The sequence below is a fragment of the Sinocyclocheilus grahami genome, unplaced genomic scaffold, assembly GCF_001515645.1.
Source record: "Sinocyclocheilus grahami isolate Dianchi unplaced genomic scaffold, SAMN03320097.WGS_v1.1 scaffold364.1, whole genome shotgun sequence".
Classification (NCBI taxonomy): domain Eukaryota; kingdom Metazoa; phylum Chordata; class Actinopteri; order Cypriniformes; family Cyprinidae; genus Sinocyclocheilus; species Sinocyclocheilus grahami.
The window spans coordinates 629,078-644,495 of record NW_015505543.1 but is presented as its reverse complement, the minus strand read 5'-3'; the positions used below and the strand labels follow the sequence as shown (position 1 = coordinate 644,495).

General features: G+C 35.9%; 1 protein-coding gene across 1 annotated transcript in view; it reads left to right on the top strand.

The window, feature by feature from the left end:
* Nucleotides 1–11,767: 11,767 nt before the first annotated feature.
* Nucleotides 11,768–15,418, top strand: part of LOC107549170 (protein NDNF-like) — a 19,195-nt gene continuing 15,544 nt past the window's right edge. Inside the window, exon 1 of the mRNA XM_016230160.1 lies at nt 11,768–12,026. The gene's annotated coding sequence lies outside the window, so the exon portion shown is untranslated. The remainder of the gene's footprint in view (nt 12,027–15,418) is intronic.

The window sequence follows — 15,418 nt, the reverse complement described above, 5'->3', positions numbered from 1 at the left end:
AATTGCAGTGACTGCTCTAAAATACGAAGCACCAATGTTTCAGGAGTTTAGAACACAGAATAAGATGCATGCTTATTCGCTAACGGTTTAATTTCATATTTGAGTTTATGCATATGCTTTAAGATTAACAGATTTTTTCTCCAAGGCATTGTTAGATGCCAGTGTTTCCTGTCATAGCTGTGAAAAGATTTGATTTTAAAAACAGTATCATAGCTATCAAACTATTTCTTGTTATGATTTTAAACCTGTATTTAACCAGAACGATCAGAATTTAACCAGAATCAGATTGATCTCAAAGTAAAAAAGGTGCTTAAGTCTGATTTTGTAGTGGCTGTGCTTTAAAATTAAATGATTATAATCTTAATTCAAGTGATGCAGGCTTTTGAAAGTCTGCCACTAATCAGTGTTGAGTTCTACTGTTAGGTTAACCCTGCCTGCTTTAAATGTTTCAAAATGATTAACAGTAGAAAATATTTTAAATTTAGAAAAGTAATCAAATGTAATCAGTTACATTACTTTAATAAAGTAATTGAAATAGATACACTACTTATTACATTTTAAATAGGGTAACCTGTAAACTGTAACCTATTACATTTACAAAGTAACCTTCCCAGCACTGCCTAACAGTAACCGTCAGAAAATTTTCTGGAAGTCAATGGTGAAAAAAAGTGTCAAAGATGCGACCCACCCAATTTTTCATGCCACAGCAAAAATCAAGCGTTGTATAATACCCCCATGCACTCCTGATGGCCATATATTGCTCACACTGTATTTAAGCCGTTATAAAACATAAAAGATTTATGTTTTTTTTTCTTCAAAATTATTATATTTTTGTATATATTTACACAAAATGTAAACATGATGTAAAATTCACATTAAAGAAGATCTGCATATTTATTTATATATTTATTCATTAAGCATAAGATTACTGCTACCTAGTTGAAAACGTCTCAGGTTACTTATGTAACCATGGTTCCCTGAGTAGGGAACGAGGCGTCCTCTAGGGGTCGCTATGGGGGATGCCTCGTTGTGACCCATGTCTGAAGCATACATTGAAAAAACACCAACTTGTTGGTTAGTCCTGCCTGTCTGTGCAACGTCTCTCTACTAATAGTGAAGCTGTGGATTTTGATTACTTCAAAACACAAAGAAATTTTTGGTATAATTTTTCTGTTTCTAAGCTTGTTTATTGACAAATCACAGGGCAGCATTGACAATATTTTTTTGTTTCTGTGTGTGAGTGATCCGTTATGTGTCTGTACATGTGTGCGTGCAGTACAATCCTTGTAGGCAGAACTAGTTTAGAACGGCTATAGTTATGGCATTAATTGTGCTAGTGATTGAGCGGTAGTGGAGCACTCTGAGAGTGAGCGAAAACCAGAATTCTCCGGCTTTCAAAAGATCCCTGCTTCAGTTAAAATCACGCTGCTCCGCTCTCAATGCACTTCGATCCCATACGCTGCTTTGGGGTGGCAACTGGGGTGGCAAAGCTCATTTTAAGGGTGGCAGTTGCCACCCCGTGCCACCCTTGTGGACACGCCACTGAACACGTAATCACATATTGTCACATTTGTTCACATGTAATCACATCACACAAATGTTCCAAAACCACATGTTTATGTGTGTTTCACAAGAGTTTAACATGTGTTTGCCATGAGACCAGGTTGTGTGTTACACATGCGATTGCACATGTGAAGTTCAGGTGCTTTTTCTGTAAGGACACACACACACACACACAAGTTGTACACACAGGCGTAATGGTTTTTATGCTGAATTGAACTAAATTTTCAGTTTGCAAGTTCACACCAACCCAACACCTAAACCTACCCCTCACAGGAAAATCTCTGCTTTTTTTTAGATCTTCAAAAAACTTCATCCTGTATGATTTCTAAGCTTGTTTCCTCATGGGGACCTAAAAATGTGGGGGACACACACACACATTCATTCCATAGGCGTAATGGTTTTGCTACTGTGCAAACTGTATTTTTTATCCCCTAACTGTTTTGTTTTTGTTTGTTTTTTATAAAAATGTATATAAAATGTATATAAAAATTTAATTCTGTGTGATTTATAAGCTTTATAAGCTATACGTTTCCTCAAGGGTTTTTTTCATAACTATGTAATTTGTCACTATATTAAATATTATTAGTATCCATTTAAAAGCTAATTAGCTGTTCACTCAGCTTATCAGTTTCCATAGAACATAATAATAATAAATCTCTTTGATCTATTTCACCCGAATCCTTTCAATGAAGTTTCAGTCAGGTGCTGTTTTCCAACAGATCGCTGGAGCTAAAAAACCCCCAAAACAATTGTGTTTAGTCTCCCTCTATTTGTGACAACAGATCACTACAATAGCATATTCAAGTTCCATTATAGTCTATATATTGAATGGACATTGTCCATAATACGCAATATATATGTTTGATATTTTTAATTTGGTAAGATGATTTAACTGTTTATGTAAATGTAGGCCTCCAATTAGTGTTGTAAGTGTTATGTAAGTGATATATGTTTTATTCTAGTTAAAATGTTATTTGAAAACATGAAGCAGGTAATACAGTTTTTTGTATTGCTTACACAAACTATGGCTCTTTTTCTCTGAACTCTATACACAAAACATGCATACAACATGCAAATCATTACGTATCTTACATAAGCAAACACTTCTTTCAGAACTATTTTACCTCTTATAAAAATAGTTTTTGCATAATAATTCTACACACAAACTTGATATGATTTGCCATATGAACTCCGAATTGCGTATGTAAAACACTACTAGCTTGTGTTTTTTACTCGTTCAGTGTGTAGTGGAGTCTGTCAAAGCACTCATACACTATATACAGTGGATATGCACACGTGATTAACCTTACAGTTATTGAACTGGACTGAATCAACACTGAACTGACTTGAACTGTATAATGACACTACTGGCTTGTTAGAGTGAAGTTGGTTTTACAATTGCAAACTGAGTGTAAAGCAGATAATGTGCTTGCAGTTTTGCAAAATTGGTCTGAAGATTCGGTATATGAGTGAATGGCTTCACTGAATGTGCCTCAGGTACAACTTTTAGTGTGTAAGCAATTTAAAAAATCTGTAATATAACATAACATAACATGTAACATAATATAAAATATAATATAATCTCTGTAAGTGATTTAACTGTTTTGGAAAAAAAAAGACCACACTTGTAAGGCATTATGCAACACACACACACACACACATATATATATATATATATATATGTGTATATATATATATATATATATATATATATATATATACATATGTGTGTGTGTGTGCATATGTATGTATGTATATGTATAGCAAAAGCTTTTTATTTCAGATAAATGCTGATCTTTGGACTTTTCTATTCATCAAAGAATCTTGCAAAAATGTACTCAACTGTTAAATATTGATAATCATGTGACACTGAAGACTGGAGTAATGATGCTGACAATCCAACTTTGATCACAGAAATCAATTTAATTTTAAAATATATTCAAATAGAAAGCAGTTATTTTAAATAGTACAAACATTTCACAATATTACAGCTTTTGCTGAATTTTGGATCAAATAAATGCAGGCTTGGTGAGCAGAAGAGACTTCTTTAAAAAAACATTACAAATATATATTTACTGTTCAGAAACGTGATAGTGTTGATACTAATTGATAGTGTACATTAAAATAATATGAAAAGAAAAAGCAGTTTGCAATATCAAGAAGCATAACGAGATAGTTTGTACAGCTAAAAACAACTTGCCAGCAGAAGACTGAGTAATGACTGATTAATAATAAAACTGGATTGTATGTTTCAAGAAGAGATCCCAAACGACTGAAGAGCAACTGGCACTAGAGGGCGACACAGTCCTGTCAAACTTCACACGGACTGCGTTTGCAAAAACTCAACACAAACCTGCTACTAATCATGTTGCTGAGGTCCATCTTGATCTAATTAGCAGGTAAAAGGGGCCCATATGTATGTGTCCTTCCTCTTGTTGTAAACATCACAAATCAAGTCTTTGTCGAAAAGATGTGTTGTCAACATTTTAGGCGCACACTTGCATTAAAAACATGCACAGAGTCAGGTTTTTTTGGTACTGATGATTAGTACACAATAAGCCTGAAAACAGTTTCTTTGTTTTAGCAATTATTTTCTTCTTTCTTCCTACTATATGTGGCATATGCAGTGTATATAAAATGTATATGGCAAATGTTTAAATGTATAATGCCCTTGTCTTTCTCCGTTTTTTTCCCATGGGCGCAGTTTCCGATTGTTTACAATCTGTAAACTGTGTCATTGGCTGCATGTAAAAGATGTTTACTCTTTTCTACAGATGTGCAGATGTGTGTATTTAGCCGACGTTCCGTTGATTGTAGTGTGTTACGCCTTTTCAAACACATCTGTTTTGGGGAAAACACCGAAGACACAAAGTTCTTTGAAAACAGGCAGAGATACGCTCCGCTCCAAACACTAGTGAACCTGAGTCAGCATTTTAAAGTAGCTGAGTTCAGTGCAACGTCTCGATAATTCACTCAGTACTGAGAATTATTAATATCCAAATCCAAGTGAAAAATAATTACCCAACTATTTTGTATGATTCACTCAAAATTGAATAAAATGTTTTAGTCAAAGTCAAAGTCAGCTTTATAATCAATTCTGCCACATGTACAGCACATACAGAGAATTGAAACTGCGTTACACTCAGACCCTTGGTGCATACAGTTAACACTAACACTAACAGTAGAATGTAAATATACAAATAAACAATGATTATAATATAATATACAACTACACAAATAAGGACATGCAAAAAAGGATAGATAAAGTAGGAGGAAAGCAAGCATATGGCGATACGGTGCTGTGAGTATTTAAGACATACTGCTGCTGCACAAATAGCATATAAAATAACCCCTAGCAGATCTACACAGGTGGAGCTGGGGAAGGTGGAGGGTTTTCAGAGGAACTCTGAAAGCACGCTGTGAAATGCTCAAGTGAATGCTAGCCAGCAATTTAAAAGTAAAACAGCAAGCTCACTGGCTGTGTATGCAACGTGAACCAATCAGCTTGTGCCTAGTCATTTAACGCGGCCATTTAATATCATCAGTTACGTTAAGAACCCGTCAGCCTGCGCCATCTAGAGTTTCATGAAAGAACTAGGCATTTATTTACAAAAACATCTTGAAGAGGTGCGCCGCACATTTTATTCCCCTGTAGTTTTCTTTTCTTCTTAAACATTTCATTCCCATGTAGTCGTCTTCATCTTCATCATCTTCTTCTTCTCCTTTGTTTTCTCCGCCCAAAAAAGTGTCAGATTTGAACAAATATGAGACAGATCATATCAAGACCCTAATGACAACAAGTTATCAAATGAGTTTAGATGCTCCTATAAGCATTGTGAAGTTATAAGACAATGAAAATGGGTTGTTTTAGCTATAATAGACTTACATCTGCTGACTGCAAAGTCCAAACTTAACAAAACTTGAAACGCATAGACAAGAGGACATTCTGAGGATACAGGACAGGGTATGGCAATCTCTGTGCATACGGTGCTCAAGGTAGAACATCTATATAATCAATTATTTATTTCAATGTAAATTACAGATTAGGGCTGTAATACTACCACAATATATCCATTTGGGTCTTATCTTTTTCCTTAATTTTGACTGCCCTTTTTTTTTCATTTACTTATTTTTAAGTCGGGTCGTGTCTTTTGGAAGTATCATGTATTTTTCAACTGTTTCACCAAAAACGTACAATATCAGTGAAGATTTAAGACTGTTGACTTTGCAATAAAAATACATATTGGAAAAAATACATGACAAATGTGTCACCTAGTGATTAATTTGGGCCATTAATGCTTGATTGCCATTTGCGTTTATATGTATTTAGTCGGTAGACAGCAAGGCAACTCACAGAGTTATTGATCCATCTCTGCCATTACCACACACATTTTATCAATAACGCTGTGTGTGTGTGTGTGTGTGTGTGTGTGTGCATGTGTGTGTGTTTTCAGTTAGTGAGCCACAGAGACTGAGAGCTTCATTCATGTGTAAATCGGCACTCCCTGCAGAGATCAGACATCACAGACACGTAACTCTCTGATTGGATAATGAGATCAAACTCTGCTCTGATTGGATAATGACACCGAGTAAGCCATCGCTGTGGCATCTGGATCCAATCGAGGCTTCTTCTTCTTCCACTTTAAATCCCGTTCTGCCTCTTTTCCTTCTCTTCCTCTTAGTTTGGGAGAGAGAAGCTAATTTTAGGAACAGTCCATTTATACCAACAAAGAGGAGAATGATGTGTTTGTGTTCATATTATCGTGTCCAGTACTGGGGAAAGTTAAAAGCAATGCATTAAAATACTGCGTTAGTTGCCTAAAAACATAACCAATTGCGTAATTACTTAGTTACGTTATATGAAAAGTAATGTGTTAGGTTACTTTTGCGTTACTTTTTCTCACTTGGGCTGGACTTCCTTTTTTTGTTTTAAATATAAAAAAGTTATATTTTTGGCAAATGTAAAAGCCTTTTCACACCGAAAGTGAAATGAATCTAAGCCTCAGCATGCTTACATGTGGTTTCTGGCATATTCTAGTTGATTTTTAGCCAGAGCTGGGTTGATTACTTACAAATCGTAATCCATTACTGGTTCCAAATTACATGACAAATATAGTACACTCTTAAAAATAAAGGTGCTTCAAAAGGTTCTTCAAGCGATGCCATAGAAGAACCATTTTTGGTTCCACAAAGAACCATTCAGTCAAAGGTTCTTTAAAGAACCATCTCTTTCTTATCTTTTTATAATCTGAAGAACCTTCTTTCGCCACAAAGAAGCTTTTGTGAAACAGAAAGGTTCTTCAGATGTTAAAGGGTCTTTATGGAACCATTTAGACAAAAAGGTTCTTCTGTGGCATCGTGAAGCACCTTTATTTTTAAGAGTGTAGTAAGTAATGTGATCCATTACATTACACATTTTAGGTAATGTAATCAGATTACTTTTAGATTACTTTTGACCCAACTCATTTTTCACATTGATTTAAAAAGGATAATCTTGTACCATATTGATATAAAATACAAATAGTAAGAAAATATATCCCATTAGTCATAATTAACAAAATGAAGTGCATTAAATATTACACTACGTCAAGGTTTCCAAAGTGGGTTTGTGAAGGAACCGCGGAGGGTTAATGAGTTTACTAAAAAAAGCTAATAATTAATTAAATCATAAACATTTTAAATTATTTAAAAAATGTATATGAAAATAAAACACTTACTGAAATTATGAATAAATTATTGCTATTGTGTAAAAAATATGTAATCCATAAAAAAAAAAAGTCTGTAGTCTGATTACGGGTATTTTAAAATGTAATTGAATCTAATTACAAGTACTTCATTTTTGAAACCCAGATTACATGTAATCAGTTACTATCCCGCTCTGTTTTAGCATGTTATAAAGCAGTTGCTATAGGGTGTTGTGTGAGGCCACTAGTTTCTTACTTACCCAAGTCTCTATAATTATGTTTCCATACAAGTTGTGAATTACATTTAAAATAAAAGTTTCCACTTGTAGTTTATGCATTACACTCTCCTCAGCAATATTGTGATTTTAGGTCTCATTCGTGTGAGTTTAGGTAGGTAATAACCTCAATGCGGGTGGTAAGGAAAGCCAGTGAGGGTGAGGTCAAAGGTCATGCATTGTGTCAGTCAGAACAGGAAAAGGAAACAGTAAACATCCTGAACTGTTTACCGAAGGGCTTGTTGTCATGGTGAACGTGTCTATGAGGTTAATGACTAGAACGTGTGTGTGTGTGTGTGTGTGTGTGTGACATCTCATTCAAGACCAGCATTCCAGAGCTAGAGGAGTGCTTCACGATTAGACTGTGTGTGTTATAACACTCTCTTCAACATGTCTCTGTTTTCTGTCTCCAGCATCTCTGCTATCGATTTATCGTCATGAAGCTTCTTCCACTTACTGTTGAGATCCACCGTGTCTTCCTGCAGCATCCGTATCTACAGCTGAACAGATATCAGAGCCCGCATGAGCAGAAAGGCTCAGAGTCCTGCTGCACAGACTGATTTGGTTTAATGGTTGTCAGTAGAGATGTGCAGTACATGCCTTTACATGGAGATTAATGGGATAAAGCGTATTCTTCATGTTCTGTTCAGAATCAGAAAGACCCAGAGGTGCTTTTAACAGCTCAAAAACATATCTAAAGCTGAGCTATCATGTCAACGCTACTGCTTCATAACTTCATGTTTTAAAATGTCTGTACATTTTTTTTTCATATTTATATTTTTCTGTATCTTATTTTCCACAGGTGTTTTGCTTGCATTTTTAATTACGCATTGCATTGTGTTGTGTCTTAGGGTTAAAGGAAATAATATCTTTTATTTATCTTTTTCTTCTTACAGGGTTTGATGTGATTGTTAAATACATTTCAATCCCCTAAACCTAAATATTAAATGTGGGCATGCAAAATATTTTTGCTTTCACTTAATTGCATGCTATTTGCAGTTAAACTAAAATGTAATTTTAAATTTATATTAAATGCAATTAGTTGAATTTAAGAGTGTTATTTTAACCCACTTAAGTGGGAATTATACATATACATATTTATATGTAATTTAATTCTTCTATTGTCTTTAAAATATGTTTAAAGTGTACTGCCAAATGTATAAATGTAGCCATATGTAGCATATGTATAGTAAACTAAAATACACTTTAATGCCATTTCTATTAAAACTTGTATGTCATGTATTTAAATATATTTGTAATTACACATTTGTAATGATGACGCTGTCATTTTGTACAATTCAATTAATTTAATTCTAATATCAAATAACACACTAGGTAAAAATCTTGATTTAATTCACATGTGCTTTACGTATGTGAGTCAAAATAAGAGTACTTAAAACCACAAAGAAATATTATTAAAATCATTTAAGATGTGCTTGTAAAATAAATGTAAATGTGAATTAGGTGTGTTGAAACAGTCAGGAAAGCAAACTCGTTTCAAGTATAAGTGGCCTTATATTTCATTATTATATTATCTGCAAGTTTAACAATATATTTTTAGATCTGAAATTCAATACACTTAAGCTCCCTTCTTTTTCACGTGGGCATGTTTTTGCTAGGGTCAAATTGACCCCATATGTAAATGATTTTACTTTTATGGACAATCGCCTTTCTGAAAATTTGGACTTCACATACACTCTTAAAAATAAAGGTGCTTCACGATGCCATAGAAGAACCTTTTTGTCTAAATGGTTCCATAAAGACCCTTTAACATCTGAAGAACCTTTCTGTTTCACAAAAGCTTCTTTGTGGCGAAAAAAGGTTCTTCAGATTACAAAAAGGTAAGAAAGAGATGGTTCTTTAAAGAACCTTTGACTGGATGGTTCTTTGTGGAACCAAAAATGGTTCTTCTATGGCATCGCTTGAAGAACCTTTTGAAGCACCTTTATTTTTAAGAGTGTATGATGAAGTCAATCTCGACAGAATCACGCGGCTCTCACTAGAAAAGCTACAAAACCACTAGATGGTGATATTGCACTTACACTCATAACACCAGGCTGCTGTCTGAAACATAGCTCTTACTCTCATTCAAAGTCAAATCTTATTTTCTGAAAAAGATGAATGTATGAAATTGTATGAAATTAAAACAAGATTTACAAAAATCTCCCAGAACGATTGCCCCTGATCTAATCAGAGGAGCATTAAGAGACGAGATTTAACACTCTCATTCCATCTGATCGAAGCCTTCAGACACTCATTCAGTCATAAATGGCCATTCATCACTGAGAGCATTTGTTCAAGCTGCTGTTATCTTTCATAAATATTTACTTCCCCTGGTTAAAACCTCCCCTTCACACCTCCAATAGATGTGGGTCATAGAGACAGCAATGCAGAGAATGGCCCGCTGTAAACAGCCCAACAAAAGAAACAAACCATGCCTGCGCTCTTCAAACAAACCCCACAATTGCGTGTGTGTTGGTAATCACAAGCTATTCAAGTATGCAAATACTGCAAGTACAAAAAGAAGGACGGGAAGCATCGTGGGACTTTTTTTCAGTGTGACACAGCTCTTTTGATGAAGTCTTCAGGAGCTGCCGGATGAGAGACAGATGCACTACTGTAAACTATCCTGCGTGTGAGGAAACAAAAACACAGCTTCAGCAGGCCTTTGGAGGCTTGACTGTGAAGTTTAGTGTGCTATCCAGTGCATAGATGCATACATGCATTTAAATGTTTGGACACAATCTTAAAGGGCTTACATGAGGGTTACTACACAACCTCAATTTCAGAGAATAAATGAATTCAAAAACAGGCTTTTCAGTTTTTTCAGTAGGCTATTCTTATTTGATATTTGTTGTCATGAGGATCGGTTTCAATTTTGATCATAATTGTATTCACATTCCTATTTGACCAGTGAAATGATGCCCAGAATGCTGTCTAGGAAGACAGATCACAGGGTTTTGAGACATAATGCCTATTATCACGTCAATTTTACCATGCTTTTTGCTGCTTTTTCTGCACATTCTGCAATATATAGATTCAGTTATTATCAGTAATCTAATTTTATAACCCACAGATTAACCAAATTATAGTTTTCAAAGATGGAAAAGTCCATTTTGATAAAAAACAAACAAACAAAAAAAAACATTTTTTTTCAAAGTTTAAAACAGCTTTTGTTGTTCAGATATGCAGATATGCCAGTTCACAGATTTATGATGAGTGTGTCTATAAATATATTCAGATGTACACCTGCATATATATATATATATATATATATACGTTAGGATGTACAGCTTTATATTCACATATTATCTCTTCGGATTAAATATATATATATATATTCAGATATCCCTATATATTTGGTTCTATATTCTATATAGAAATGTATGTTCAGGGTCTAGAATGATATATTTTAGGATTTAGTTTGACATTTAGATTTATATAAATATATTTGCATTTTAACTTTAGATTCACAATATTTATACTCAATTATACTATACATAATATAAACTACATAAACTATATATGTATATAGGGCCTACTTCCAATTTATAACTGTATTTAACTTTTGTGTGAGAAAAAAATCGATATCCAAAGTACCACTATATATTTTGGATTTCTATTGCCAGATTTGTATGGCCTATTGTATTTAAATATTTATAACTTTATATTCAAAATTGCATATATTGAAAACATTTTATTTATAACTATATATTTTAGAAAATGTATTTTGTTTGATTTAATTAAACGGTTACACTTTATTTCGATAGTCCACTTTAGACTTTCTACTAACTATAAATGACTTTGTAACTACATGTCAACTACAGGTCAACTAATTCTCATTCATTTGCAACTACATGTCTACTAACTCTCAGAGTAGACAGTTAGGGTAGGTTTAGGGTTAGTAGAATAAGTTGACAAAGTGTTAAGCAGACAGTCTACTAATACTCTACTAACTGCTAGTTGACATGTAGTTGACATGTAGTTGCAAAGTTACTTACTGTTAATAGAATGTCTAAAGTGGACTATCGAAATAAAGTGTTACCAATTAAACTTAAAACTACAATGTAACTTTAATACTTGAGGCTTTGGCAGTGAAAGGTCTTTGTCATGATGCCACTGAAGCTTGTTGACTCGTGTAAGGACCCTGTGTTTGTGCGCTGTGTCAGAAGAGTGGGCTGGTCTTCAGAGAGAGAGAGACACTTCCCAGCAGTCTGACTCTCACTTCACTCTCAGTCTCTACAGAGGAGAACAGCAGGAGAACAACTCAGGATACCCACTAAGACTAGAAGTCAACTTTGGGACGGGAGAAACTCAGTGAGCACAGAGCCGGATCCGACTGAAGGAATCTAGCCGGAACAACTTCAGTGCGCTTTCTCCAACAAACTCCCTGCATTTCCATCGTGTGTGTTCTTAGACAAGTTTGCGCTGCTGACAAACACAGTCAAAGAACATTTCGATCAAGACACTTTCGCACTGGAGTGATTTAACCCAAAAGAACAAGGTAAGGAACTTCGCGTAAAATTGAGATGTTTTAGGTATTTCTTGACAATAGCTTTTAGTTGCCCGTTTAATAGCAAATGCGCGCAGGAGCCGATGCGTTTAAAACCTCTCAGGATCCATTTGCACTATTTTGAGACATTGCTCAGAGGTACCTGCCTTTGCATTTCCTAAAATGCTTTCAAGCCTCATGAAAAGAGTTGAAACACTTCTGCAGTCACGCGGGGAAACGGAGCGGGACTCCCCGCGCTCTTTGAACCTTCTGCCAGAACAAGCGCGTCGGGCTTTTGCGGTCTGCAAACTCCTGGAAGTGACAGGTTTCAAACACCTTTCCGTCAAGCCCGAGCTCGCAGGCTCTTTGAATGTTCGTCTGGATCTCAGAGGAGGTGCGATGGGAGTTTTTGGACATTGTGTTGGAGACGCGGTTCCCATGCGCTCCCATCCGCCAGACGCAATTCATCACAACTCGTCCTCGCCCTCTCAATTGTGCGTCTGTTATTCAGTCTTTCAAAGTGTTAAACGTCTCTGTCTCAGCTGAAGGCAAATGCACATAGGGAGTTTTTCTTTAAAGATCAGTTGGTTAGGAACTTCTCCAAACAGTAACGCATAAAACACCTGCACGACTGCTTTACGAAATGAACTGTCCTTTGCTGTTTAGAGAGATGAATGCTTTGACAGGAACAACTTATTGCACAAGTCTGCCTTTTTTTTTTTGGTTTAAGCAGTGAGTTTGGTTTTATTTCTCAACATCAAGATTTTAGGTTCATTTTACAGTTTTTGAATGAATAAGAGAAAGTGTATAATTTAGATTGGACTGCTCAATTTAAGTTTCAAGTGGACTAGTTTTTAAAATTGTATTCCCAAAAATCCAAACAACCATAATCTATATTGTTTCACGAATATGTAGTGAAATAAGAAATGTAACATTTGATGCATATTTAGTTGTCAGCACTGATAGCCTGAAAAGCATAACAAACAAATCTCACAAATTCCATTTTAATGTTTACTTAAATGTGATCCTGGAGCACAAAAGCAGTGTTAAGTCGCTGGGGTATATTTGTAGCAATAGCCAAAAATACACTGTACGGGTCAAAATTATCGATTTTTCTTTTATGCCAAAAATCATTAGGATATTAAGTAAAGATCCATGTTCCATGAAGATATTTTGTAAATTTCCTACCGTAAATATATCAAAACTTAATTTTTGATTAGTAATATGCATTGCTAAGAATTTCATTTGGACAACTTTAAAGGCGATTTTCTCAATATTTTGATTTGTTTGCACCCCTCAAATAGCTGTATCTCGACCAAATATGGTCCTATCCTAACAAACCATACATAAATGGAAAGCTTATATTTTCCGCTTTCAGATGATGTATAAATCCCATTTTATAAAGATTGACCCTTATTACTGGTTTTGTGGTCCAGGGTCACAAATGGTCCTGCAGTGTGTCAAATAATTTTTTTTAAAAGTACAAATATTCTGTGTGTATTAATGTAAGCCCATAAAAACTGCATGATGAAAAATCATTATATGATAATAAAAGTAGCTCTTTGAAGATTAAAAAGTATTGCATGTCACTTGCTTGAAATTTCAGATCAGCTACCCATCTGCAGCGTGCAGCGAGATCTCGGTCCCATTTGCATCCTTTTCTTTTTGAATTTGAATAGTAAATTGTGTTGGATTTTTTAATCTCTCCGATGGGATTGCGAGGATTAGTCTCCTATCAGACACAAACAACTACGAAGTGGATTGCTGGCTACCTGATGTGGCTCCTGGTGAGAGTGATACTTTTCTCTGGGCCGGGAGACGTAATGAAAGGCAGACTCAGAATGAGGGAATTTGAATAACTGTATTTAGCGGCGAGGCCAAGCTGCACTGCCTCCCATCCTCTCTCGGAAAGAATGAAATAGGAACAAAAGTCTAAGAACGGGAAGGTCTGTGTTGCATAGCGTGTCTAAACCCTTATTTGCATATGAAAACTCTGGCAGCGAAAGAATTCTGCCACTGTTGCAATAGTCATTTGTGAGTCCAACGGAGTGACAGTCCGATGCGGAGATACAGTCGTCCTCACGCTGGACTTTGTGGGGTCTGACGTGACTGTGTGTCATGTCCTGTTGAGGAGAACCAGGGATTTAATCGCAGCTTTTCAAACTTTTTGTGACCCCCTGCTCTTTCATTTCCATATCTGTTTGTTCGCAAAGCTTCAGAGCTCAAATTCAGTTTAAGATGGTTCATTCAGTGCGTCCTGTTGGCGAAACACGCAAACAATGCCGCTCACATAGGATAATTTTCGTTCTTGGTAGGTAGATGATAAATAAACGGCAGTGGCTTTTTTATTTCCCAGCATGCCCGTTTGTGCGCTTCCTTAGATATGCTCGTATGGGTGGGGTGAGGAGGACAAATTGTCCCTCGAGTCTGTGAATATCTGTGAGATCTCAAATTCTTCTCACAAAGACAGCAATGAAGTTAACATCAGTCAGGGGCCTTCCCATTCAATGGTCTGTTTGTGCGGCACTTGGAGAAAGTGGCCCTTACACCCTCAGCACAGCTGCTGAAGAACATTCCCAAACATTGTACTAATTGGGAGTCCTGAGATAAAGATCTGTTTGAGGATACTTAGAATGGGACATCTGGACACTCTTGAGTAGGTTTGACTTTATTAATAATCGCCTGGAGACGTTATACTTCACAGCTACTCTGTGTCTGTCTCAAATGTGCCTCAAAAACACAAATATCTTCAACGATTTTACTCAACAAATGCCGTTCTGGGTCCTTGCCAAAGTAAACAAGCAGCAGACAGCCAAGTGTCCACGGTGGAGTGCTGGACTTCAGCTCTCAAAACCGGCTTCTAACAATTAGTCATTGTGCCATTTGGCTGTCCAAGAGCACCAGTGCAGCTCAGGATTGGCATAAAGACAGCCAAAGTACATGTCAAGCACCTCAGCTCTAAAGTGCTGATCTCATTTATAAGAAATCATAACATTTGAGGTGAGAAGGACACATAGTGGCTGTTTGCGTGCACACTCATTCATTTTTCAATACAAACCAAATACCACATAATGAGGTAATTGAGACACAGCTGATACTGCCGTGCAGGAGCCCACTTGTTTTTTTTTATAACGGGGGGTTGGGGTTGGGGGGGGGGTGTTTGTGCGCTTGCGCGTGCCTCAAAAGAGGGCTCACAATGACTTACAAAGATACATAACAGCTACAAGTGTATGCACTAACTTACTTGCTTTATGCAAACACTATATAGGATAAATCACTATACAGGATTTACCCTATTATACTTTATCGACAGGAATTGATAGGTGAAACAACAAACAGCCACCCACAAATAGTCTATAAACAAAGCATCAGGCTGTCTTTGAGTTCACTTGAACAGCGGTTAA